Source organism: Oryctolagus cuniculus, chromosome 11, assembly GCF_964237555.1.
Source record: "Oryctolagus cuniculus chromosome 11, mOryCun1.1, whole genome shotgun sequence".
In the NCBI taxonomy this organism is placed as follows: Eukaryota; Metazoa; Chordata; class Mammalia; order Lagomorpha; family Leporidae; genus Oryctolagus; species Oryctolagus cuniculus.
Window position 1 is genome coordinate 72011444 of NC_091442.1, and position 25664 is coordinate 72037107.

At 43.3% G+C, this 25664-nt stretch overlaps 1 protein-coding gene across 9 annotated transcripts in view; it reads left to right on the forward strand.

Annotated features, from left to right (window-relative positions):
- Positions 1-2919: 2919 nt before the first annotated feature.
- The window catches only part of FRS2 (fibroblast growth factor receptor substrate 2), a 121940-nt gene continuing 99195 nt past the window's right edge, over positions 2920-25664 (forward strand). For 3 of the 9 annotated variants that reach the window (XM_051845660.2, XM_070052607.1, XM_070052611.1), the window contains exon 1: positions 2936-3083. The gene's annotated coding sequence lies outside the window, so the exon portion shown is untranslated. Of the gene's footprint in view, positions 3084-3323; positions 4085-4744; positions 4768-25664 lie in introns of those variants that run through there. The other 6 variants (XM_051845655.2, XM_051845654.2, XM_070052609.1 and 3 more) reach the window with 6 other exon arrangements.

Genomic DNA, 25664 nt, shown 5'->3' on the forward strand with positions numbered 1-25664 from the left:
TTGGCAAATGAAGTTAAACAACTTTTTTCTGGCACTCTCTTACATGCATCAGGGAATAGCCAGGAGAGATTTCAACGCTCAGGCTCACATGGCAACACTTGCCTAAACATACAAGACCATAATAACTTGCCTTTCTTTCTTTTTTTTTTTTTTTTTTTTTACTGTTTTTCTTCAAAAAGCTCCAAGGGCTTACACTTCTAGTTCCTCATTTGTTCTGACATTCCGATGTGGGAGGGGCAGATTTATGATAACATTATTTATAGATGGAGAAGTTGGAATAGAGATTAAATCGCTTACTCAATGCTGCATAGCTGAGGTTCTGGAGCCCACACTGGAATTTGGTTCTCCAGGGTCCGGCCACAAAGTGGAAAGAGCATGAGTCTTGGAATTAGAAGGAACTCTGTTGGAATAATCCTGATTCTGTCTCTTAGCAAGAAGGTGACCTTTCATCAATTCCCCCACTTAAATCTCAGTTATCCTCATCTGTGAGATTAAGACCATAAAACCTCATGGCAGTGTAGAAAAGTTTTAGAAAACACATGTAAAGCCTTGGCACAGAGCAGTGCTCAAATAAGATTTGTTCTACCCCCAACCCAGTATCATTTGGTTAAATTTCAGTAGAGATTTAAAGTAATAAAAAGAATCCTCCATTGATATCAACATTTTTCCCTAGCTTCCTCTCCTACTGAGAGCAAAACATGAATTAAAATGTCTCAATATGTCCTTTAATTCAATGGGAAGGACTTTTGCTTCAGTGAAAAGACTGCTGTTGGGATCATCAGGCAAAGAGAGGAGTAGGTGGAGAGAAGAAATCAGAACACCCCAGAACTTCCCCCTCCCCAGGCCTGTTAAAACACAGATCGCTGGTCCCACCCCCAGTTTCTGATTCCCAAGGTCAGGGGCGGGATCCAGTGATGTGCATTAGTAACAAGCCCACGGATGATGTGGAGAGCTGCTCTTCCAGGGACTACACTTTGAGAAGCCTTGGTACGGTTAAGTGAAATTCTGGGGGTGGGGCCTGCGATCTGTTGTAACAGGCCCTGCAGGTGATTTCTGACGCACTCTCAAGTTTGAGAACTGCGGGCAGACTGGTGAAAAGCGTCTGAGAAAACAGGCCCGCATTCAAATCCTGATTGCACCATTTACCAGTTAATTTACTAGTTAAGGGGTGAAACCATAAAACTCTGGTGCCTCTGCAGCCTGCACAGGGCCTGACCACGGCTGTGACTGTGGACTCCTCCCGCCCCAACCTTGGGTGGACAGAGAGTCTTGCCAACCCAGTCTTTGGGTTGGGCATGAAAGGCTGCTTGCATTTGGGTATTATGGAAGTATTTGCAAACACTTTGGTATTCACAAAAAATAAATTAGCATTTGCAACAAGCCAATACCAGATACATTATTTGTATCTTAAATTCCTAAGAAGGGATGTTCAACTCTTTCCATTTCCCCTGCTTTTTTTCATAGGAAATTTATTTTTATTTATTTATTTATTTATTTTATTTGAGAGGTAGAGTTACAGACACAGAGAGGGAGAGAGAGAGAAACAGGTCTTCCATCTTCTGGTTCACTCCTCAAACGGCCAAGACAGCCGATCGAAGCCACGAGCTAGGGGCTTACTGTGGGTCTCCCACGCGGGTGCAGGGGCCCAAGCACCTGGGCCATCTTCCACTGTTCCCCCAGGCCATCAGCAGGCAGCTGGTTAGGAAGTGGAGCCCCCGGGACTGGAACTGGCACTCACATGGTGATGTCGTTGCTGGAGGCAGAGGCTTAGCCCACTACACCAGAGCCCCCGCCCTTCATAGGAAGTTTTTGAAAAGCGTCCCCCACTGTATGAAGAGACATCAGTGGGTTTGTTTTGCAGATAGTGTGCACGCTAAGAGGCCCCCCTCCACCCTTGCCCCTTTATCTGCCCTCAGACATTTGAGGTCTTTCCAGAGTCGGGCACCTTTCCTGGCCCGTCACGTGACTCTGGGTCCTCAGCCCGTCTTGGCTCAGAGCCTCGCAAGTATCCAGGCTGGCCTACCTGGTGAAAATTTGTACTCTTTGTTTCCTTCACCAGCCCTTCTATGGCCCATCGCGGGTGAGGTAGAACAGTTGACTTTTACTTCGTGTCAGATACTGAACTGTTCTGCATGCACTATCAATCTGATACGGTAATTCAGGGATGATGGATTATACATACATACATAAACAACAAGGCAACTGAGGGTTAGGTTAAGGGACTTGCCAGGGAGGAAAACTGAAAGCGAGTAAGATCCAGGCAGGGAGACTCCAGGACTGCCCCACCTCTTGGCCTTTGTTGCCAGTGGCAAGCGACGACAGAATTGATATAGATCTATATAATTTAGTTTCTGTCCTTCAAGAGCTTAAAAATCCTGTTAGGGTTAGAGGAGAGTTATAGACACAGCGCGACTTAAAATAAAACCAAGAGGCAGCATTTGTGGTATTGGGTTTGGTATCTTCGCCTCCTCTGCCAAGATGTAAATAGCACCAACCTCGAGAGGCTGGCGGAGCGCACGCACCAGAACCGCTGGGTACAGTGCCCACCGCGTAGTAAGCGGCCCACCGATGCCAACGACCTCTGTTTGTAAGGCAGGCAGGTGGGAGTGAACGCTGGCGAGGCGACGGGCCAGGTGTGTGGGTGCGCAGCACTTTTGCACCGCAACTTTCCAAGCCTCAGCTTTCGTTCTGCGAAACTACGGCCTGGAGCACAACCACCCCTAAGCGCAGTGAGAAAGTAAAGGCTGCAACCTCACCCCCAGGAGCCCAGCAGCCGCGGGGCCGAAAGGGTTAGCCCAGGGCCCGGGGGCGGCTTTGCGGGCGCCGGCGGGAGAGGCCCCGCCCCGGCCCGGCCCGCCCAGGAGGCCCTGGCAGCTCCAGCCCGCGAGCAGTTCCGGTGCCAAAACCCTTCCCTCCCCCGCTCCCCCGGAAGTGCTTTTCTAGGATTCGGGCCGGAGAGAGGCCTTGTAGGCACAGCCGCTGGGGCTCGATCGGGTCCGAGTACGGGCTCCTCCCGGGTTTGGAGTGCGGGAGTCCGCTCCCGCCGACCCGCGTCCTGCCCGTGGCCAGCAGCGGGGCCGATGGTGAGTGGCCGCGGGAAGGGACTGGGGCGGCCGCGAGCCCGCGTCGGAGCTAGCGCTCTGGGGGCCCCCGCTGCCCGCTCCGGGACTCGGGGCTCCGGACTGTGGGCTCGGCTGTCGGGGTCCGGGAAAGGGTGTTGTCGACCGCCGCGGTCACAGCCCAGCCCGGGGGTGCGGGGGGCGGGAAGAAGCGGGTTGCGGGGCCCTGGGGTGGGCGGGGCGGAGCCTAGGAGGGGGGTTCCCGGAGCTGTTGTTGCTGTTGGGACTCGGGAATCGGGATGGGCTGGGCCTCTGTCCGTCCGCCCCCCTCGCTTCTGCTCCCCCAAATCTCGCCGCCTCCCGGGTGTGAGTTTCTGTGTCTGATTTGGGGCGATAGACTTGGACCCTAGACCCGATCCTGGGCTCCAGTGCCTGACTTTTTCCTCTTTTGGGTCTGCCGCCGGGCTCAAGAATTAGCCCGGGTCCCAGGGGTGCCGCCGCTTCGGTCCCAGGGTGGGGCGCTGCTGGTGTAGATGCCGAAGATCTTCTGCAAGGCTTTTCGTCCATGCCCACTTCGGGGTTGTCCTGGATGGATTTGGACTGCGCTCGGCATCGGTTCGGGAGACGTAGGTTCCCGTGGCGCCAGTGCCTTGCATGTTCCTTTCTCGCTTGAAAGCTTGTTGAAGCTTGTTGTGGAAGTCACTTCAAAACAAAAAACAACTTGCCTGACGAAAACAGCGAGTTCAGATAATTTCGCCTAGCGTCTTGCTGACGTCAGAAAATGATGGTGTTCTTTAAAGTGCGCTCGGGAGTCAGAGTTGCGTTGAGTTCAGTCAAGAGGTTTATCGCACGAACCGATTGCAGAGGCTGGGAGAGTTATTAAGTCCCCTTCCTTCCAAAGTTTGCTTCCCTTTCTGTTTGGAACTGTCATGCTCCTTAACTTTCAAAGAGAAGCCGCGCTTGATTTCTCCGGAAAGGCTCCCGGTACCGTTACAGCTGTTGCTGCAATGCAGGGGTTCACACAGGTGGGCAGAGGAGTTTTGTTTGCTTAAACTTACATCGTGAAGTGTTTGCCTCGCTAACTTGAGAGTTTCCTGGAGAAGAGGATGATGTAGGGAGTTACTTCTAGGAAGCAGGTTTTGAGGTACTAAACTGAAGGAAGGTTTGTGGGAAATACGGGTTTTCTATATTTGATTTTTTTTTTAGTATGGCCATAAGGGAATGCAGTGAAGACGGATTATGACTGTGAGCGGTTGACAACTGTGTTTGCAGTGTGAAGTATACACGGAAGTCACTTTGATGCAGCGCGTGGCCCTCTCTGCACCTCTCGTGTTGTGCTTCTATTAGGACTTATACTGTAGTTTTTTGGGTGCTGATGTCATTCTCTCTCCTCCCACCGCCGGCAGGGGAGGGAAGTAATATCATGAATTAGGGAAAATAGACTGAAGTGACAAGTTCAGTGAGCTCTCTTATGCAAAGGAAAATTTATTTCGGCAGTGTTGATCTTGAGCAAGCAAACGGTGGCTGATTTTAAAAGTCCCTGGAAAAAATTGTAGAGATGAGTTGCACAACTTTAAGATTGATATGCGAACTGTAGATCCTTAGGCATTTGAAGCGCTTGATTGTTTAGAACATAAGGTTGGATGATTGTAATTGAGAGAATCTGGAAAAGAATCAAGTTAGATTTGCGTATGGGTCTGCACTACAGGTATGTATTTAATGCGTTTGAAGAAAAATATTTCAAGAGTTGTTAAGAGCAGAAAAAGAAGATTGGGGAAAATCGCCTTATTTGACACATTGCAAATTTTATATTACTCCGGTCAGTTCAACAAATGCTGAACATTTGCTGTGGGCCGAGATGTGTTAAGCAGCTGTGGGCAGTCTTAGCCACAAGGCCGAGAAGCGATGTGTTAAGCAACTATGCAGGAGCAAATAAAGATAGAGCTGTACAACTAAGACTCATGTTTTGGCAGTAATTTTCTGAGGTGTGCCTGAAATCCTCAAGAGTTGAATTATATTGTTTAGGCATTACTGATCTTCCCCCCCCCCCCCCCCCCCATTGTTGGGACTTAACATCAGAGGTAGGTGTTGAGAGCCTCGTGAAAAGCACAGTGTTCTGCTTAACTTAAGGCTGGGAAGATCCCGTCTTTGGTCTTTAGGACTTGGAAATCTAGTTGGGGTGTAAGATATTTGCATAGAAATTTACAACATAAAGGAATACATGTAAATACTACCTCGGTGGTTTGATCTAAAGTTTGGAGTTGTGTAAAAGGAAAAGGGGCTCATTTTTAGTTTAAGTAACTGTAGGAAGTAGGAGATAAATATTTACAAGGATAACTCTGCAACTCTTGTTTATTGGCCATTTACGGAGCAGCAGGCTATATGCTAGTGCAACAACCTGTTAGCCATCTTTCTTAATAATGAAGATGCTGAGGCTCAAATATGTAAAGTAACCTGCTGGGGGCTTTGTGGCTGGCAGGTAACAGTCCTCAGTTGAATTTGTATCTGTCTGGTGCCAAAGCCTGTGCCTCTCCACAACCTGGCACTGTATCCTCATACACTGGCAACCCAAGTTCGTTGTTTTCTGAGACAAAGGTTTTGAGCTTGGGATTAGGCGGGTGAAGATGACGTTTCAAATAAAGAGATTGTGGCTAGAAGACGTGTGGTGTTGGAAAGGTTCCTTATGTATCTAGAGAAGAGTTAGTGGAAGAGGTGGAAAAGGTTTCTTGGGGGAGAAAAAAAGAAAAGAAAGTGTAATCTAAGAAAAAAAAAAGGTGAACTGAAATAGAAGGTTCATTCTGGGGAGTAAGAGATGAGGTTTGAAATTTAAGTTGGGGCTGGATGGGGGACATGTTTGAGTGTCACATTTAGAAGTTTGACATTTGAGAGGTAAGGAGAAGTGACTAAGGTCTAACCGTGTAGTGTGCAGAATGATTTGTTGTGGGCAGTTGACTTTGAATATTATAATATCAACTGGGCAAGGGTAAAGGCAATGGGCTGAGAAAAAAGGCTCGACAGGACTTGGTAATTTTAGTGGGTGGAGGGAGAGAGTGATGGGGAAGGTTTGGAGGACATGGAGATTGAAGGTTGTGCTTTTTAAATGTGGGCGATGTTGACGGTAGTACTGTTACTAGGAGTATGAGGAAGAAGGTGGAGAATGAGGTCAGCTTTGGATGCTGAGTTTTCTGTAGAGTTGCCAAATACAGGGTATGCCCAGAGGCTTTTGGAAATGAAGGTTTGCAGTTCAGCAGAGAGGTTAGGACTAGGCATATGTTAAACATGGGTGTAGGGAAAAATACAAATAGGCGTACTCATTGTAGCTGAATCTGTGTAAGGAGATGAAGGCGCCAAGGGAAAGTGAACAGGGGAAAGAATAAAAACTTTATTTTAGCTGACATCTGATGAAGACAGAAGGAAGAGACACTAAAATTGTTTCAGGCATTGGGTAAAGAATCTGATAGTGTGTATGCTGCTGCCTCCCGTTGCAGATTCAGATGGCATAGAGAGAATCTGATCACTAAACATCCAACAGGGAAATAAAAATTTCTTGTTCCTGCTGGCAAGAATACTGTGCTGACATTACCATACTTGAAGACAGACTATGTCAGACTCATTTGGTCCAGAGTGTCAGACTTGGGTTACTTAAAAGCTGTGTTAGGTTGTTTCTTTTGGACATTTGTTTGGCAAGTGATACATGGGGAGTTGAAAACAAATCTCTGATCCAGCATTCCATTTATTTATGTGTGTGACTTTGATTTTGGCTTGAATATCAAGAACCTCTGAATATTCAAAGATAACGTTTGTGCCTCTTAATAAAACTGGCTATTAATATTACCTTTTCTAGAATCTGGTATGTACTTATTTTTCTTCCAACTCTTTTTTGGTAAGTGCTTTTGATTAACATGTGTAATAATCTGATTATGTTAGAGGGATAGAATAAGACACGTTTTTCCATCATGTATATGAAAGTTACGTGTTTTATTTTAGAAACTGTTTAAGAATGGTAAATTTATGGAATTTCATGTGTTTTTCTGTTTAGATATTTGAATAGGGGGAGCTTGTGTATTAACATGTAGAAGATTTTTATGGATTGCTGAATGAGACTCAGGGTTGTAACTTTTGCTGGCAAGTTTATTATTTTTAGACTGAGTTATCATGGAAGTGTTTATTTCCTCCTTGAGAATTAATACATTGCTTTTGTTCTTCAAGAATATGTTTTTCACTCTATCACAGGCACTTGGGAATGTCCAAAGACTCCTGTGTCAGTGTTGTCGGAGCCGGGGGGTTTTGTGTGTGCTTTGTCTGGGCTGGTTGGCTTAGTTTCAGTGAGCCTGGTATTAATGAGGCAAAGGTCAGGGGTTCCATTTAACTTCAGTCTGAATGATGGCCAGAGAGTACACCTCTCCCTCCCACCAGCTGTCTTGGAAATTCCTCCGTCGTCATTGGTCACAGGAGGTGACTGGGTGAGGTGGATCTTTATGCCGTTGGAGGAATATTAGAGGAAACCTAGCGTGATAGTTAGAATTCTGACTCTTGAATTAGACAGCCCTGTGTTAAAATCCTTGGTCTGTAACCTTGGGCGAGTCCCTGAACCCCTCCGTGGCTCCGTTTCCTCATTATTGAATAGGTTAATGTTTGATCTGGGCACGTCCTGTCTTGGCTTTCTTTTTCTAAGTGGGAGCTAGCCACTTAGACCTCTGGTTCCCAAAGGCTGCACTGTGGCGTGGTGTCAGCTTTATGACCAAGTTTCCACTGTCTAAAGTGAAATGAGACATAGTTACTTAGCTTTTCATAAAGCTTAAATCTATTGAATTTAATCTGCAAAAATATTACCATCTTGATAGGAATATGTTAGTTCTTTTGGGAAATTATGGTGCTTATAATTGGTAGTGTTTTTTTTTTTAAATGTCCTTGGCAGAGTAGAAGTTGGCAACCCTATGTCATACCCCTTTCCCTCTTAAGATTATGGTTCTATGAAATCTGAAAATCTAGGCTTGAACAGAACCTGAGGGATTAGGGGACAGTGCTTATCCAACCTATGCATGCATATTAAGTTAGGTTAGAGGTACATTCTGCCCTCCTACTCCTGTTACCCTGCAGGAGGTGCATGGTAATTCTTACCACGATTGAACTAAATTTTGTCAGGTTTCATGATTCATCCTTATAGCACATTTCAAGGAGCAGCTCAGACTGTTTTCAGTTGAGTTCACACAACTTGCTCCAAATTATTTGTTTAAGACTGTGTTTCTCAACCAGAGCCTCAGGAGAAAACTGGTGCGCTGTGGGGGCTGCCTGGAGGTGCTGCGTTAAGTCATTACTCTGTTGATTAGCCAACACGATAAATAACTGCTCCTCTGCCACAGTGAAGCAGTAGAAATGGGCTTGCTTTTCACCTCTTCTGCAGGAAACATAGTTGAACCTAGAGTGGGAAAAGCCTTTCTGTTTCGTACAGCAGTAAACCTTGTACAAGTATCAGTATTCAGAGTGCTTTCTAGAGAGAGAATAGTGCAGCACTGTGCATAATGGGTTATGTAAGTGGATCCACAGAAGTCTTGGGGACACAAACCGAGTATTACTATAAGTGCGCACTGAAACTGCATCAGTTGTCTAGAAGAGAAGCTGACTTCTTGGTTCGTTTAGCGAAGGAGGCCACTGGCGGTGCAAACCAAGTCTAGGCAAACGTGCATTTGTTTGCTTTGAGTATTTTTGATTAGGTAGTTTAAAAAGTTGACAGTGTTATAGAAATACTTAAATATGTATTAGAATGCCTAAAGCAAAATTTTGGGCTAAGTTGGGCCCCCTGTCTTAATTTTTAAAGAAAACTGGGGACTTGGGATTCCTATTTTTTAATTTTTAAAGAAAGCTAGAGGCTCGGGCTCCCTGTCTTAATTTTCAGAGAAAATTGGAGGTTTGCTGCTTTAGATATTTAAAGATGGTATTTAGAGAGTTTTGTTGTATATCATTGTATTTGGTAAATTTTTAAAAATCATATATAACTTATTTATTTTAACAGTTTTGAATTTTTCTACAGAAATACTTCCATTGGCAGAAATGACTGGATGAGTATATCCAGAAGTCTAGGGATGCATCTCTTGCTATAATTTGAAGTCCTTGGTGCCTGTAGAGTTTTATTTTTAAAAATGCAGATGAACTTTGCTATCTTAAATATATTTAAAATGTTTTAAAAATATTCTTAACTAAAATTGAAGCCCCCAGGAAGGTGTGTTACGTTTATTATGGATGTTTGGCCTACATCCCTTTCATGCTAGTAGAACTGTTCTGATGCGTTTGGACCCATTTCTTCCCTTCCCTCCCCTTCCCTTCCCTTTCTTTTTTTAAATAATACTGTGTATGATGGTTTTTGGTGGAACATAAAAGATGTTGAACAGTTTCTGTACTTCATATATTTTTAAATAAATATCAACCTGTTTTAAACACTACTAGATAGCTGTGGTTTCATAGAAATAAAATGACTGTAAGAGGGCATCCCATCTATTTAAAATGTTTTTTAAATTTGAGATTATTTGGTTGTCAGTATTACTAGTATTATAATAAAATGCAGCAACCCTGTCCTACGCAGTTTTCTGCAGTGTGGAAATGTTCCGGATGTACGCTGTTCAGTGCAGGGACTCAGTGGCTACTGAGTACCTAACCCGGATCCAGTGTTGCAGACGAACTGAGTTTTTACATTTATTTTCTATCAAATCATCTAAATGTGAGTAGCTACATGGGCCCATTGCCTTCTGTAAGAAAGCGTACAGCTGGGGAAGCTTCTTGGTCCTCCTCCCCTCAGGCTTGGGCAGGTTAGGCACTTGATAAGTATTTATTGAATGAAATAATAAACCTTTTTAGTATTTCAACTTTTAAGGCCAAGGTTTGGGAATATTTTACATTTTGTGGGAGTGATCTAGTCTTTTGAGTTTACTTTTATTACCCTTACAAAAGCATATGCTATAGTATATGTAGAGTTTAAGGAATTATATAATGAACTATCATGTACTGTCAACCAGATTAAAAAATAGAACACTGCCTACAACCTTTTTTTTTTTTTTTTTTAAAGTTTATTCTAATCTACTTGAAAGGTAGAGAAACAGAAAGGGAGAGATAGAGGGAAAGGGGAAGACCAAAGAGATGCCTTCCGTCCACTGGTCCACTCCCCAGATGCCGCAGCAGCCAGAACTGGGCCCGGCTGAAGACAGGAACCTGCAACTCAGCCCGGGTCTCAGGGTCTCAGACACCTGCTGCCTCACTGGTTGCTTGTTAGCATACAGCTGGATCAGAAGCGGAGGCGGGACTAGAGCCCTGGTGCACAGATGTAGGGTGTGGATTCCCTGAGGGGTGCCTTGGAGCCTGCCCCCTGCCCCCTGCTTTTCTTTTTATTTATATGTGAATGTTTTTTGTTTTTAAGTTCCAGTTCCTTCTCAAGTTGGGAAGTTAAACTGTGATTTTCCTTTTAGTGCTTCACTTATCTCATCAAATCAGATAGCATTATTTTAAACACTGTTGCTTTGGTTTGTCTATGTATTTATGAATGTCTGCCTTTTTTTCCTCTCTTCTGCATCTCAAACATCCTGCCTGGGACTTGGGATCATTTTCTGTTACAGATATTTTAGAATTTTCTATAGTGAGAGTCTTTCGGAAAAAATTGTTGGAAATGTCTTTTATCTTCATGTCAATCCTGAAGATGGTCTTTCTGAATGTGTATTCTAGATTAGCAGTTTTTTTTTCTTTCCTCATTATATATCTTAATTCCATACTCTTTTGGCTTTTATTGCTTTTGAAAATTCCACAATCAAGGTTAATTCCCTTATAGGCAATCTGTTGTTTCTTTATGGCCAATTTTAGAATGTTTTGTTTGTCCTTGATGTTCTGTGGTTTCATTTTTATATGTCTAGCAGTTAATTTCTCTCTTTTTTTTTTTTTTTTTATCATGCTTGGGATTCGCTAAACTTTATAATTTGAAGATTGGAGTCTTTTTACAATTTTGGAGAATTTTTTGGCCATTTGCTCAGATTTCATCTTCCATGTTTTTTCTTTGGAAGTTGGACTTGAAGTATGTCAGATCTTTATACGCTACCCTGGATGCCTCTTGTTTGTATTTTCTGTTTCTTTGCCTTTCTGTTTTGTGTTCTGAATAATTAGTATTTTTTCTTGAAGTTATTGGGTAGTTTTCTCATCAGCTATTAAAATTTTTCCCCTATTTTTTTTTTTTAAAGGTAGAGTGACGGAGAGAGAGAGAGAGGAAAGAGAGAGAGAGAGAGAGAGAGAGAGATACCTAATTCCCCAAATAGGGACAACATCCAGGGCTGGGCCAGGCTGAAGCCAGGAGCCAGGAACTCCAGCTGGGTCTCCTGTGTGAAAGAAAGCAGGAACCCAAGTAATTGAGCCATCCTCTGTTGCCTCCCAGGTGCATTAGAGGGAGCTAGATTGGAAACAGAGTAGCCAGGACTTGAACTGGCACTCTGATATGGGATGTAGCAAAGTATATGTGACATAGAATTTACCATTTTAATAATACTTATTTTAATAGTTCAGTCGCATCAAGTACATTGACATGATTGCGCAACCATCTGCCTGTTATGAATTTGACTCTTCTAGGTAACTCACATAAGTGGAATCACACAGTAATTGTCCTTTTGCATCTGGCTTATTTCACTTAACATAATGTCTTTATTTTTTTGAAGATTTATTTTATTTATTTGAAAGGCACAGTTAGAGAGGGAAGGAGAGAAAAAGAGAGAGATATTTTCCATCTGTTGATTCACTTCCCAAATGGCTACAGTGATCCAAAGCCAGGAGCTTTCCTCCAGGTATCCCATGTCGGGGCAGGGGCCCAAGGACTTGGGCCATCTTCCACTGCTTTCCCAGGCCATTAACAGGGAGCTGGATAGGAAGTAGAGCCACTGGGACTTGAACAGTGTCCGTATGGGATACTGGCACTGCAGGCTGATGCTTTACCCTCTGCACTACAGAGCCAGCCTCTAACATAATGTTTTCAAGGCTTATTTTTTATGTCTTGAAGCTTCATTCAGTTCTTTTTTTTTAAGACTTCCTCTCCTTTTCTAGAGAGTCATTTTTTTTTTCTTGGACATATTCTTAATATTTATCTCTTAAAAACCTGTTAACTATATTTGTTTTATATTTTGTTTCTGATAAATCTATCATCTGAAGCCTTTGCAGATATTATTTTGAGGTTTATTTTTGCCCTTTGCCAGGGTGCCAGGCCTCCTTGTAGTTTTTGATTGAAATTCCTTGTAACTTTATATTAATTTTGTGGAGTGATTGTTGTCCTTTAAAAGTAGTGCTTTAAAATTCTTTAGCTTAGTAAACTCTGGAGGATAATAGCTTGTTTTCTTGAATTCTTCATTTTGAAGTAGCTTCAAATTGACATATACGTTTCAAAAATAATACAGTAGACTATCTCTCTATTATCCCATATTCACCAGTTTTTAACATCTTGCCATCCCTGTCTTGTGCTGGCCACTCACATTGTTAGGTGTTATTTTGTGAACTGTTGTAGAATGCGTTGCATGTCTTTTACCCCTTAATGTCCAAGACTATATTTCTGGAGAATAGGTTATTCTCAAAGATAGTAACACAGCCATTATAGCCATTATCAACTAGCAGAAATTTAGCATAGATACATTGCTTATGTCTAATCTGTACTTCTGTTCCAGTCTTATCAGTTTGATCACATACTGTTTTTTAGCCTCCTTTAATTTGTAAGAGTTCCATAGTCATTCTTTGTCTTGCGCTTGAATAATACAGGTCAGTTATTTTATTTTATTTTTTATAGATTTATTTATTTATTTGAAAGAGTTACACATAGAGAGAAGGAGAGGAAGAGAGAGGTCTTCCATCCACTGGTTCACTCTAATTGGCTGCAACAGCCCGAGCTACCTGATCTGAAGCCAGGAGCCAAGTGCTTCTTCCCGGTCTCCCACGAGGGTGCAGGGATCCAAGGACTTGGGCCATCTTCCGTTGCTTTCCCAGGCCATAGCAGAGAGCTGAATTGGAAGTGGAGCAGCTGGGACTTGAACCAGCGTCCATATTGGATGCTGGCACTGCAGGCAGCGGCTTTACCTGCTATGCCACAGTGCTGGCTCCTTATTTTATTTTTTTTAAGATTTATTTATTTATTTGAAAGGCACAATTACAGAGAGGCAGAGGCAGAGAGAGAGAGAGAGAGAGAGAGAGAGAGAGAGAGAGAAAGAGAGGTAGAGGAAGATCTTCCATTTGCTGGTTCAGTCCCCAAATGGCCACAATGGGCAGAGCTGAGCTGATCCAAAGCCAAGAGCCGGGAGCTTCTTCCAGGTCTCCCATGTAGGTCCAGGGACCCAAGCACTTAGGCCATCTTCTACTGCCTTCCCAGGCCATAGCAGAGTGCTGGATTGGAAGTGGAGCAGCAAGGACTCCAACCAGCATACAAATGGGATGCCAGCACTGCAGGCTAGGCCACAGTGCCTGCCCCAGGTTAGTTATTTTTAAGAAAGTATTTTTATTTGGGTTTGTCTAATTTGATTGATTCGTCTCCTGATTTGATTCTGGTTTTTTATCTTCAGTCCACATACTACAAAAGTGATGTTTTCCTTTCAGAATGTCACCTCTGGAGACACTAAATGTATATTTGCCCTTCATTAGTGATTTTAATTTCAATCAAGGTATTGTCTGGTTTATAATTTTTTTTTTACCTTAAAATAAACTTATCTTTTCATTCCATTTTTCCTTGTACCTTTCTGGTTTATCAAACATTTTTATATTTTATGATTTTATTCTAATCTTCATGACAGTAGTACCTATTTTGTAATTCTTGAAACTAAGACGTAGCTGGTAAATGGTAGTGCTGAAATTCAACATTACTCTCAAGATTCTTGTCACTAGCTATAGTTGCTTTTTAATTTCCTAGGTAGACTAAATTTAGGGCATAGTTTAATTGAGTGTTAAATTGTTAGTACGTTGGACTCCTGAATAATAAATAACATGTGTATCCTTAAAGATTTATAAGGCAGTAGTTCTAGTGTAATTGTATATTTTATATATTTATACTTGAATATAGACAAATATATAAGCTTATGTATATTAGGTATAAATTATACAATTGTTGAGCTTAAGGAATTGTACTATAGCAAAGAAAAATTGAAAACATTAATGATAAAGATTATTGAGGTGGTTTTCTGATAACCAGTTTAGTCTTTTTTGCAGTTATTAAAAAACCTTAAAAATTTTTAAAAAATATTTATTTATTTATTTGAAAGTCAGAGTTACACAGAGAGAAGGAGAGGTAAAGAGAGTGAGAGAGAGAAGAGAGAGGAGAGAGAGAAAGGTTTTCTATCTGCTGATTCACTCCCCAATTGGCCGCAACGGCAGAAGCTGCACCAATCTGAAGCCAGGAGCCAGGAGCTTCTTCCGGGTCTCCCACATGGGTGCAGGGGCCCAAGGACTTGGGCCATCTTCTATTGCATTCCCAGGCCACAGCAGAGAGGTGGATCGGAAGTGGAGCACCGGGACTCAAACTGGTTGCCGGCACTGCAGGAGGCGGCTTTACCCGTTACACCACAGCGCCAGCCCAAGCCTTTAACATTTAGCAGGGAACAGGTGTTTAGCCTAGTAGTCCATGTCCCATGTCAGAATGCCTCAATTTAATTCCTGTCCCCAGCTTCACATTAGTGCAGAACCTGGGAGGCAGTGGATGGCTCAAGAAATGGGGTTTCAGGAGCTGGTATTGTGGCGTAGTGGGTAAAGAAAGCTACTGCCTGTGATGTCAGCATCCCATAAGGGCGTTGGTTCCTGTCCTGGCTGCCCTACTTATGATCCAGCTCCCTGCTAATGGCCTAGGAAAAGCAGCAGAAGATGCCCCAAGTGCTTGGTCCTCTGCCACCTGTGTGGGAGATCTGCCATGGTTGTCATCTGGGGAGTGAACCAGAGGATAGAAGATCTCTCTCTTGGATGTCTCCCTCTCTAGCTCTGACTTTCAAATAAGTAAGTCTTAAACAAAAAGAAAGAAAGAAGGAAACTGGGTTTCTGCCTCTTACATGGAACACCTTGATTCCGTTCCTGATTCCTGGCCTCAGCCCCATCCATTATGGGCATTTGGAGAATGAACCAGTGGGTAGGGTGGGGTACTCTTTCTCTCTCTGCCTGTCAAATAAGGAAAGATAGAAAAAAAAGACTTAAGTCATCTGAGGAAGCAATTTAAGGTTTCCCTGAGGTCAACTTTTATGCTAATACTAGGTTGTAGTGGTCAATATAATCCTTTGACCTGGGAGAAGCTGGATCCTGTCCATATTCACCCCCGTCCCCTCTTACCTGCTCTCTCTCATTCTCAAAGCTGGAGGATCTTGGACATTGAACTGTGGTTATAACATGAAGTCATCCATTGATGGATAGTTACTGGAATTTGACTAGCTATCAAGAACCATGGAAATTAAAATGGTGAATTAATACAGATATGATTGCTCCCATAGAGAACAGTCCAGAGATGGTAAACTGTTACACCCTTTTTTAGGAATAGTCGTTAAGTATTTAAACTGAATATGTCTAAGCAAATCTCATTTCTATCTGTTAAAACTGTTTTTTTGGTAAGGAAGAAAACATCAAAGGCTCTTGTTTAATGGGTTATGTAAGTGTAGGCTATTCAGTTAAGCATATTCTGAAAACTGATAATTTCATTTAAACTGAAGCCTTTTATTACAGCTCGACTTAAGTAGATTACATTAGATTTAGATTTATTCAATCTAAAGACTGCCATTTATGTCCTGTAGGGTTTTGTGAAGAGTTAGTAGATAATAATACCTTGGAAGCTAAATTTTATGGGGCTGCTTATTTTATGTCCCCATATCTCCCAACCCTGCAAAGAAAGTTTAACATACATACTAACTTTTTTTTTTTTTTTTTAATCTTCTCATTTTGAAGACTCACAAGAAGCGGTAGAGATTATGGAGTCCCATGCACCTTTCACTCATGTTCCTGGTGGTGAAATCTCATAGTTGTCATTTATAAAAATGAGGAAATTGACACTGACCCGTACACTGCTGTTAAAACTAGACTATAGGGGCCAATGCTGTGGTGCAGTGGGTAAAGCTGCTCTCTAGTTCTGGCATCCCATAAGGATGCTGATTTGAACCCAGCTACTGTACTTCTGATCTGGTTCCATGCTAATGCACATTGGAAAGCAGTGGAGGATGGTGCAAGTGCTTGGGCCTCTTCATCCACGTGGAAGACCCAGATGAAGCTCCTGACTCCTGGCTTCAGCCTGGCCCAGTTCTGGCTGTTGCAGCCATTGGGGAGTGAACAAGCACATGGAAGATTCTCTCCCTCTCTCTTTCTGCCTTTGCCTCTCCATCTCTGTAATTCTGCCTTTCAAATAAATAAATAAATCTTAAAAAATACAAAAAAAAGAATTTCACTCCTTTAAAGAAAAAAAACTGGATCATGTAAACAGTATATAGATTTCACCATTTTTTAAAGCTGCATTTCTTTTTTTTAATAGTTTTTTTTGGGGGGCCGGCGCCGCGGCTCAATAGGCTAATCCTCCACCTAGCGGTGCTGGCACACCGGGTTCTAGTCCCGGTCGGGGCGCCGGATTCTGTCCTGGTTGCCCCTCTTCCAGGCCAGCTCTCTGCTTTGGCCAGGGAGTGCAGTGGAGGATGGCCCAAGTGCTTGGGCCCTGCACCCCATGGGAGACCAGGATAAGTACCTGGCTCCTGCCATCGGATCAGTGCGGTGCGCCGGCTGCGGCGGCCATTGGAAGGTGAACCAATGGCAAAAGGAAGACCTTTCTCTCCTTTCTCTCTGTCTCTCTCTCACTGTCCACTCTGCCTGTAAAAAAAAAAAAAAAGTTTTTTTTTTTTTAAATTATTTTATTTTATTTGAAAGAGATACAGAGAGAGAGAGAGAGAGAGAGGTCTTCCATTCCGCTGGTTCACTCCCCAAATGACTGCAACAGCCAGAGCTGAGCTGATCTGAAGCCAGGAACCAGGAGCTTCTTTCAGGTCTCCCACGTGTATGCAGGGACCCAAGGACTTGGGCTGTCTTCCCAGGCCGTAGCAGAGAGCTGCATCAGAAGAGGAGCAGCTGGGAATTGAACCAGCGCCCATATGCGATGCCAGCGCTGCAGGCTGGAGCTTTAACCCACTGTGCCACAGTGCTGGCCCCTAAATCTGCATTTCTTGCAGATTTATATACTCTCTGCAATTTTATCTATATGCATGGTTTCTTGTAATCACCACCATAGTCAAGATACAGAACTTTTCCATCATCACAAAAGAACTCCTTGGTGCTGCCTCTTATTATTTTGTCATTTTAAGAACATTATATGAATAACAGTATGTAACCATTTGACTTGCATATTTTAAAATATTACTTGTTTTGAATTCAAAAATAAAGTAAGAAATATCAGAAAAATTCTTAATTCTGCCACTCAGTCATTATTTTAGAGATGTTTTATAGCTTATTCATAAGCATATGTTATATATTTATAATATATGTTCAGTTTTGTTCACTCTTATTTATTTGAAAGTCAGAATTACACAGAGAGAGGAAGAGACACAGAGAGAGATCATCTGTCTGTAGGTTCACTCCCCAAATGGCTGCAGTGGCCAGGGCTGGACCAGGCTGAAGCCAGGAGCTCTTCCAGGTCTCCCATATGGGTGCAGTAGCCCAAGCACTAGGGCCATCTTAGGCTGCTTTCCCAGGCATGTTAGCAGGGAACTGGATCGGAAGTGGTGTAGCCAGGCCTTAAAATGCTGCCTAGTTGGGATTCCGGCATGGCAGGCAGTAGCTTTACCAGCTACATCACAATACTGATCGCTTTTCAAAAATATATCATTATAGAGTGGGTGTTGTGGCACATTGGGTTAAGCTGCTACTGGAGACGCCTCCATCCCTTATCTCTGAGTGCCTGGGATCAAGTCCTGACTCATTTCCCGCTTCCTGGTACTGTGCTTGGGAGGCAGCAGTTGATGGCCCAAGTGCTTGGGCCCCTGCCACCCATGTGAGAGACCTGGTGGAATTCCAGGTTACTGACTTTGGCTGTTTCAGGCACTTGGGGATTGAATCAGAGAATGGAAGATACCTCTCTCTCTGACATTCTACCTGTCAAATAAATCTTCAAAAAAGATTATTATTATATTAGGTATTTGCCATCACCACCCATCATACTTAACCTTTGCTATCATAATAAATAGTGCAGGGGCTGGCGCTGTGGTGTAGGTTAAGCCTCTGCCTGTAGCACCAGCATCCCATATGGGTGCTAATTTAATTCCCCCCTGCTCCTCTTTGATCTAGCTCCCTGCTAATGTGCCAAGGAAAGCAGTGGAAGATCGACCAAATCCTTGGTCCCACCCAAGTGGGAGACCTGGAAGAAGCTGCTGGCTCTTGGCTTCAGTTTGGCACAGCCCTGGCTGTTGAGGCCATTTGGGGAGTGAACCAGTGGATGGAAGATTGATCTCTGTAGCGCGCACGTGCTCTCTCTCCCTGCTCCTTCCCTCTCTCCCTGCCTCCCTTTCTTTCCTCCCTTCTCTCTGTTTCTGCCTTTGAAATAAATAAATCTTAATAATAATAAAAAAAAGAAGTGGTGCAAAGACACTTGAGCATTTAGATTTCTTCATATTTTTAGTTACTTCCTTAGGGCAGAATCCCAAGTGCATAATTTCTGAGTCAAAGGGTATGAGGGTTTTACAGTCTTGAACCGTTGTTTAAATTGCTTCTCAAGAGGATGGTATTTCTGGTACTGTTTCACCGTATCCTTGTTAAATGGAATATCAGTGTTACGCAAACTGCTCCCCCCACCCCCGCCAAGCTAATAGGTGAAAAAGATACTTCATGGTTCCTGTTTTAGAGTTCATATCTCTTAGTAGGAATTTCTCTATGAAGAATAAACTTGATTGTAATGTCATAATGACACAAACTTTAAAAAATGTGATTTTGCTTTTAAGTAGTTTGGAAAAGCACTTTAATATCTGTGCCAGTGTTCAGCACTTCTGAGCCAGAGGTAGAATCACTGGATCTGTTTTGCTAGCTTATATAATTTTCTTACCTACAAAGTGATTGCCAGTTTCCACATTGCTTAGCTTTGGTCTCTGTGGTTATCTCCTAGTTACTTTTCTCCTGTTTGTTCCCAGTTCAGAGAGCTGCTGCTGCCTCCACCGGTACCATGCCAGCACCCCATTCATTTCTATTGTGTTCTTGTCAACCTCAAGTGCCTGGATATGCTGACATGTTAATGCATTGCTGTAATCTTATCCTTATAGTGAAGTATAAGCCTGGAGACTAGTCTCCTGGGGCTCTCAAAAGTATTGCACTTCTTCACTTTTTGATGGCTACCATGGGAATTATGTGGCTGATAATCCATGAAGTACAAAGGGCCTTCAAAAAAAATTCATGGAAAATGCATATTATGAAAAAACTATGCATGGGTTTCAAACTTTTTTGCATCAAAATAAACTTTTTAAAAAAATTATTTATTTATTTGAAAGGCAGAGAGAGGTCTTCCATCTGCTGGTCCACTCCCCAGATGTCCACAGCGGCCGGAGCTGTGCCGATTTGAAGCTAGGAGCCAGGAGCTTCCTCCAGGTCTCCCAGACAGGTGCTGGGGGCCCAAAGACTTAGGCCATCTTCTACTGCTTTCCCAGGCCATAGCAGAGAGCTGAATCGGAAGTGGAGCAGCTGGGAGCCCGTATGAGGTGCTGGCACTGCAGGCTGCAGCTTTACCTGCTACACCAGAGTGCTGGCCCCCAGAGTAAACTTTTAATTCATTTTTCTATGGGCCTTCTGAAGTATCCTCTTTTTTTTTTTTTTTTTTTTGACAGGCAGAGTGGACAGTGAGAGAGAGAGACAGAGAGAAAGGTCTTCCTTTGCCGTTGGTTCACCCTCCAATGGCCGCCGCGGCCGGCGCGCTGCGGCCGGCGCACCGCGCTGATCCGATGGCAGGAGCCAGGAGCCAGGTGCTTTTCCTGGTCTCCCATGGGGTGCAGGGCCCAAGCACCTGGGCCATCCTCCACTGCACTCCCTGGCCACAGCAGAGGGCTGGCCTGGAAGAGGGGCAACCGGGACAGAATCCGGCGCCCCGACCGGGACTAGAACCCGGTGTGCCGGCGCCGCTAGGCGGAGGATTAGCCTAGTGAGCCGCGGCGCCGGCCCCTGAAGTATCCTCTTATGTATGATGCACATGATTAGAAAAGGAACAGAATAGCAAGGAAATTGTTCGCTTTTTACGTTTCTATATGTTTTGGGAGACAGAAGTACTATATTAGAGCAGCAGGTCGCCAGGATAATAACAAAGCAGCAAAATCCTTAAATAAAATAAAACAGAAGCTTTAAGTAGAATATTTACTAAATACCAAACACTGCATAAGTACTTTCTTTTTTTTAAAGATTTATTTATTTATTTGAAAGGCAGAGTTACACAGAGAGAGGGTAAGAGAGAGATCTTCTATATACTGGTTCACTCTGCAAATGGCCACAATGGGTGGGGCTGGGACAATCTGAAGCCAGGAGCCAGGAGCTTCTTCCCAGTCTCCCACATCTGTGCAGGGTCCCAAGCACTTTGGCCGTTTTCTCCTGCTTTTCCCGGGCCATTAGCAGGAAGGCGGATCAGAACTATAGTGACCTGTGCACAAACTGGTGTCCATATTTGATGCTGGTATTGCAGGTGGCAGCTTAACTGCTCCTCCACGGTGCCAGTCCCCTTTATTTTGTTTAGTCTTCACAAAATCCTGTAGCTTTCTGAGGCTATGTATAAAGGTTTCATGTGATGTACTGAATACATTGAAAAAGTTGGATTGCAGAGAACTGAACAATGATACTTTTAAATTTTAACTTGAATATACATTCCTTCACTGTTTTTCCCCTGATAGAGTCAAGGCTTTTCTTTGTGGATGAGTCCTTTGATTAGATTTCTGGATTGTCTTTTTATTATAATTCACATCTATGAAATATTATCAATTAAGTGTCCTTATAGTACCCATTTCTTAAAGGAGAGAACTTAGAGTCAGTTTCAATATAATATATAAAATCTTTCTATAGTTTTAAGCTTTTCCTTATATTCTTTTTATTTTTTAAAGATTTATTTATTTATTAGAAAGTCAGAGTGAGAGAGAGAGAGAGAGGTCTTCTGCTGGTTCACTCCCCAATTGGCTACAACAGCCGGAGCTGTGCCAATCCAAAGCCAGGAACCTGGAGCTTCTTCTAGTTTTCCCACATTGATGCTGGGGCCCAAGGGCTTGAGCCATCTTCTGCTGCTTTCCCAGGCCATAGCAGTGAACTGGATTGGACGTGGAGCAGCCGGGACTTGAACCGCTGCTCATATGGGATGCTGGCACTGCAGGCGGCGGCTTTACCTGGCCACAGCACCAACCCTATTCCTTATATTCTTTTAAAACTATTTTACATACACCTAATTCTACAAAGCTTTTTTTTTTAAAAAAAAATGGCCTTTGAATCTTTTTGAGCTTTTCAATATAATTTTCACAGAAACAACCCCTTTCCACTTATCATTCATAATTTTCATAATCTTAAAATACATAATTATGATAAGAAGTGCCGCTGGCCCTTGCTAAGCATCCAGCTCAGTTGGTGGGAGCAGAGGGTGGAGACATTAAGAAAGTGGTCTAGTTAGAGGACTCCACCAGGCGCAGGCGATCAGCCTGCGCTGGGCATCAGGGCGTGGTCTATGGAGACATTCAAGAGCTTTATTTCTGTAAGTGATAAAGTTGAGGTCTATTTTTTTTTTTTTTTTTTTTTTTTTTTTGCCAGGCAGAGTTAGACAGTGAGAGAGAGTTATAGACAGTGAGAGAGAGACAGAGAGAAAGGTCTTCCTTCTGTTGGTTCACTCCCCTAATAGCTGCTACGGCTGGCGCTGCGCCGATCCGAAGCCAGGAGCTGGGTACTTCCTCCCAGTGTCCCATGCGGGTGCAGGGACCCAAGCACTTGGGCCATCCTCCACTGCCCTCCCGGGCCACAGCAGAGAGCTGGACTGGAAGAGGAGCAACCGGGACTAGTACCCGGCGCCTCAACTGGGACTAGAACCCGGAGTGCAGGTGCTGCAGGCAGAGGATTAGCCAAGTGAGCCATGGTGCCGGCCCAAAGTTGAGGTCTGTTAAAAGAGTTTCTACTGCATTGTTATTCTCATTTCCACATTGTAGATGAGAAAATTGAGGTATTAGATTTAAGCCATCTTCTCGAGGCCAGAAAGCAAGTAATAAGTGCATGGAGCCCCCATGATTTGTAACTAGATGTATGGGTTCTTACCGATGCATGTCCTCTTACCTGCTGAGCAGGTGCCTTGATGCCTTTGATGTCGTCTGATTTCCCCGGGCAGTAAGTGGAAGTACTCTTTGAGCACTCTTCAGGTTATAGTTGAGGTAATGTTCTTGCAGTTGTTCTGCATCTTGGAACCTAGTTTCATTTTGCTCCTTGGTTCTTTTGCACCATTTGCTTGCAGAGTTATAAACTGCTGTGGTAATTGTGAAGTAAAAGAATGTGAAGGGAGAAAATGGAGTGGAGCACACAGACGTAAACATGGTCTTCTTCCCCCTTAAATTTTCTTAACACTTTAGCATCTGATCAGTCTTCCAACTGCTGGTTCACTCCCCGAATGGCCACAATGGCCAGAGCTGGGCCAATCCAAAGCCAGGAGCCGGGAGCTTCTTCTGGGTCTCACACAGGTGCAGAGGCCCAAGGACTTGAGCCATCTTCTACTGCTTTCCTAGGCCATAGTAGAGAGCTAGATCAGAAATGGGGAAGCTGGAACTCGAACCACAGCCCATGTGGGATGCTGACACTCCAAGTGGTGGCTTTACCTGCTGCGCCACAGCACCGGTCCCTATTGGTATCTTTTTATCCTCACCCAGGACAAACAAACCTTTTTTTCTGATTAAACTTAACTGGTTTGTCAATATTCAGAATCTGTTACATCTTTTTAGCTTGCTTTCTACTTTTCTAGAATATTAAAAAAAAAAAACAGAAATCACTCTTTATATTAATTTTTGGATGCTGGAATCCAAAAAATTCTTTACCAAGTAAAATATATTTACTATGTAGCAATTCATTAGATTTTCTCTTTTTATTACTGAAAAATTAACTATAACTAGAGCTTCTGGTCATTGTGAATTAGTTGATGTTAACCATGTTCAGCATTTTTTTTTTTTAAAGATTTGTTTATTCATTCATTGATTCATTTATTTATTTGAAAGGCATACTCACAGTGACCACTAGAGATGGAGAGAGATCGTCTGTCTGCCGTCTTATTCCCAAATGGTCACAACAACCAGGTCTGCTGCAGGGACCAGATCTCCCACATGGGTACAGGGTCCCAGGTACTTGGGCCACCCTCTGCTGCCTTCCCAGGTGCATTAGCAGGATCAGAAGTGGAGCAGCCAGGATTTGAACCAGTACTCTGATAGGGGATGCCTGTGTTGCAAGCGATAGCTTAATGTGCTGCCTCACAACACTAGCCGCACACTGACTTTTTTTTTTTTTTAAGATTTACATATTTATTTGAAAGAGTTAGAGAGAGAGAGAGAGAGAGAGAGAGAAGGAGAGAGTTCCCATTCACTGGTTTACTCTCCAAATGGGCCTGGGCTGGTCAAGGCTGAAGCCAGGGGCTTCCTTTGGGTCTCCCATGTGAGTGCAGGGGCCCAAGGACTTGGACCATCCTCTCCTGCTTCCCTAGGCACATTAGCAGGGAGCTGGATCAGAAGTGGAACAGCCGGGTCTCAAACCAGTACCCATATGGGGTGGTGTGGGCACTGCAAGTGGCAGCTTTACCTGCTGCACCACAACACAGCTCCCCACCACCACTACTTTTAATTCCATTCCTAAAAAGAAATTTGGCTTGACAAATATTGAGTGTTCCTGTGGCCTTTTTTGTAAACTGATATTGCCATCTCATCTTTCTGTGCATTCCCAGTACTCCAGAAATGGAGCGTTGTGCTGTCTTACTAGAATTAGGGACTGAAAACCTGTTGTTTTCTCCAAGTCTGATCACAGGTTCATGGGCTGATTTTCTTTAAGAGGGTGATTCTGTTTTAGAGTTTCAGTTCTAAATTATATTTTTTTTATGCAGCATGCCAAAAGATTCTACCTGTTCTGTGTGATAGGGAGGGGGGAAAAACCCTAATACTTCACTTTGAACTGTTCAAGTTCAAAATGACAGCCTTTTCAGTGTGGTTTTAAATGTTAGTATGTGTGTGTGTGCACATTGTGTGTGCGCATGCGTGCGTGCACGTGCCTCAGCATCTGTCAGTTGTGCCCGTATTTCATAGGAGTCCGAACGTGAGCATGATGTACTTGGGCTTTGCAGACTAAACTGCTCACTTCCAAACCCTGAGTCCTGACTTGGTGGCTGTGGGAATTTTACCCAGCGACGGGTTTGTCCTGCACAACCAGCAGGTGAGTGAGTGAGGAGCCCAGCACCCTGGCTCTCCATGTCCTGCCAGCGCCCTGTGCACCTGGCCGCTGCATCCACCACAGTGAGGACTCAGGCCTTGCCGTTTGATACAGACGTGATTGTAACTCTTTATAGCAATCAAATAGATAAACTGTTTGCTTTTTATTTTAAATAGGAAATTGTTTTCTAAAACAAAAATACTTGAGTTGTCATACAGTATAATCTCAGTTTGCATCAGTTTCTGAATGCTGCCGTAGAGGAAATGGGACAATCCATGAAATGTGAATAAATGGAAAGTCTACAGGAAAAAAAATTGGTTACATTAGTTAGTATATGAAAATATATTTCATACAGTATACGAGATCAGTAGGTATTTTAAAATCTTGAAAATAGCTAATGGGGACCGGCGCCGCAGCTCAATAAGCTATTCCTCCGCCTGCGGCACAGGCACCCCGGGTTCTAGTCCTGGTCGGGGCACTGGATTCTGTCCCGGTTGCCCCTCTTCCAGTCCAGCTCTCTGCTGTGGCCCGGGAGTGCAGTGGAGGATGGCCCAAGTGCTTGGGCCCTGCACCCACATGGGAGACCAGGAGAAGTTCCTGGCTTTGGATCAGTGTGGTGCGCCGGTTGCAGCGGTCATTGGAGGGTGAACCAATGGAAGGAAGACCTTTATCTCTGTCTCTCTCTCTCACTGTCTAACTGTGCCTGTCAAAAAAAAAAAAAAAAAGCTTATGGAAACTGTGTTTTACCTTAAGTGATCCTGGACTCAGAATTAGAACCACTGCCCTTAAATATGACTGAATATTTTTAAAATGTAGTTGTTAAATCCCTTATATAAAGATAATTAATATTATGGTTAGCAATCAGATTCAGTGTATCAAGTACCTCATGCACTCTTGAACAGTGGTTTGTAGTTTACTTATAATATAAAATTACATAATGTGATATATAAATATCTGTAATAAATTAAAATTAAAATGAAAATTGCTAGTTGATGGTGTTCTGGTCTTTTTATAAATGTCAAATATATATTTTTATATATAAATACATTAATTCTGAGGCACTTTTTACCTCTTGCTTTCTTAAATGTACCTTTTTAGTGAGTTTTTGGTGTTAACCTGAGTTTTTGAATCTGACAAACGAAAGTACTGATTTTTTTCTAAGACAGCTAACATCCTTCAATTACAAAAGTTTGTTCGAAACCTTGACGACTGTGAGTG